General features: G+C 42.7%; 1 protein-coding gene across 1 annotated transcript in view; it reads left to right on the top strand.

The window, feature by feature from the left end:
• ASTN2 (astrotactin 2) overlaps positions 1–2,476 on the top strand; it is a 787,984-nt gene that overhangs the window by 357,404 nt on the left and 428,104 nt on the right. The window lies entirely within an intron of this gene.

A 2,476-nucleotide genomic window follows, 5' to 3' on the forward strand; every position in this document is an offset into this window, starting at 1 on the left:
GGGAAAGAGGAGAATGGGAGCAATCAAGAAAAAGAGGAAGAAATGAAAGGGGATGGAATGAACAGGAAGTGAATATATTATTTTTTCTAGGCACCTTCACATACGTATTTTATCTAATGATCATATTAACCCTTGAAGTAGACAGACTGTCTTTTCTTTTGACCCCTTTTGTGGATGAGGAAATTAAGGTGGGTCTGGGGATTTAACTTGGGCTTCTGAATCAAACTTGTTTTTGTTTTCGTTTTTTTGTTTTTTACTGAGAATGCTGTAAAGGAAAGCAAAACATAGAGAAAGAAAGATAATAAGATATATAGAGACACACACGGGGAAAGACAAAGACAGAGAAACAGAGACCAAGGAGAGAAACTGAGGCAGCTACAAAAGCACAAAGATTAAGAGAAAATAAAGAGAAACAGAGATCAGGGTGCAGGGAACCATAAAATAGAAGAGAGACACAGAGGAGAGAGGAGAAAAAGAATAGGAGTATGAATATCATCAGGAATGCGATTAGAAAAGTGAAAATTAGCTGGGTTCAGCTGAATGTACATATTATGTAAAATGGTATAATATTCCAGATGGAAGGAACCAGAAATGACAATTCTCCAGTTTCCCTGGAAGCTAGCTGTGACCATGACCATCTGCCTGTAGCTGAGGCTGAGGTCATTCTGAAGAAGGGACCCTCTAAGACAGAGTACAAAAGTCACATGCTGTCCACAGGTTCTCTTTGTTTCCCCCTTATTCCCGACTGGATAAAGGCAAAGCTCCCATCCTGTGGCTGTCTGGACTTCCTTGCCATATAGCATGGATTGGATGGCATGGGCAGGTCAAATACCTGGGGCCCATTGTACTCAGTGCACATCTGGAAATGCGTTACTCTTTTTGCTTTAATTTTATAAGTGAAATTTGATTTTAAACTCACAAAGATAGCTGATGCTTGAAAAAAACCATCAGTGCATCTCTTTTGTAAAAAAACTCTTTTGCAAAATGAATAATTACCCTCTGCTTAATTTATTTTGCATTTTTCACTTTGCTTTTTCAGGTTTTGTTCAAGCAGAGAACAACTGCATTATTAATCATCATGTGTTCTGAATAGAATAAGTATATATTTTATCCTTACTGCATCCTTATGAATGGGAGAGCACAGGGCTTAGGTGAAAAGAATGAGCCTCGGAGATGAAGGGGCTTGAGCAAGGCCACTGGATCAGCTGGTGGGGAAACAGTTGCAGGGTCCTGTGGCATTGACAATCGCATGGCCTTGTCTCACCTGCACCCCTGTCACTCCGATAGAGGTGTGGTAGGTGGCCAGGTAGAGCTACCAAGGTGGGACATTTTCAGTGAGACAAAGGGTCATGCTGAACTCTTATAATTTACCTGGTATAGTGTGAGGAGCTGCCTCCAAAGCAGACCTGGGTTCGCATCCTGACCCTGTTGCTTTCTTCCTGAGTGTACTGGGGGCCAGTCACTTAGGGGGCTTCAGTTTTCTTACCTGTAACATCAGAACCACATTAGCACCTGCTTCAGAGTGGTTGAGTGGATTGAAGGTGAAAAGGTGGATCAAATACATCATGCTTAACAAGATCCATAAATGTCTTTTAGCCTTTTCCTCTTCCCAGATTATAACTGAGGAGTCCAGGATAAGAGCTACCGTTGAGAACGGACATTAAGACAACCAGCTCCCTAATAATAATCATAGCAGTAGTAGGTTATGCTTATGAAGCCCAAAGTTGGAATAGAACATTCTTGATGTTGTTTAGTGAGAGGGTCAGGGCTGATTAACCTCATTGTAGAATTAAGGAAACTGAGTCTTGGCCAGATACGGGAAATTGTACAAAGTCACAGAACCATTGGGTAACAGATGCAGAATACAAACCCTGTTCTGACTCTAGTGCCTGCCTTCTGTGCTTTAAACTGCCTCTCTATGAACAATGCTTGGACTCAGCATTTAGGAAGGACTGTTTTTGTAGTGGGGCTTTGGGGGGGAGGGTTCTTAGGGGCTATTTCCCTATACCTGTAACCTAGGGCAGGATTCCTTAGTGCCAGTTAAGCCCTCTGGCTCCACTGATCCATCTGAACCGGTGTGTCCTGCTGATTCAGTAAAACAAAAGGTCTCACAATTTCCCATTTATGCTGTGAACTACCTTTGCACCTGTCCTTCCCTCTATCTGGAAAACTCTTACTTCCCCTGGAAAGAGAGGCAGTACAGCCTGGATTCCGGTCCTGGCTCTGGCACTCTTAGCATTTTGACCTTAGACAAGCAAGTTACGTAAGCCCTCTCTGGGCCTGAGTCTCCTCATCTGTAAGATAAGGTTGAAAATAGAACCTGTTTCATAGGCTCGTCATTAAGGGTCACATGAGTTAATATAAATAAAGAACTTTCTAACAGTGCTTGGCAGTTAGGAATCCCCGCGTCTCCTCATTCTTATTGCCCTTGTTTGTCACCGACGTGTCCTAGCCTTGGGGCAGAGTTTGACACTCT

The sequence above is a fragment of the Pteropus alecto genome, unplaced genomic scaffold, assembly GCF_000325575.1.
Source record: "Pteropus alecto unplaced genomic scaffold, ASM32557v1 scaffold226, whole genome shotgun sequence".
Taxonomy (NCBI): domain Eukaryota; kingdom Metazoa; phylum Chordata; class Mammalia; order Chiroptera; family Pteropodidae; genus Pteropus; species Pteropus alecto.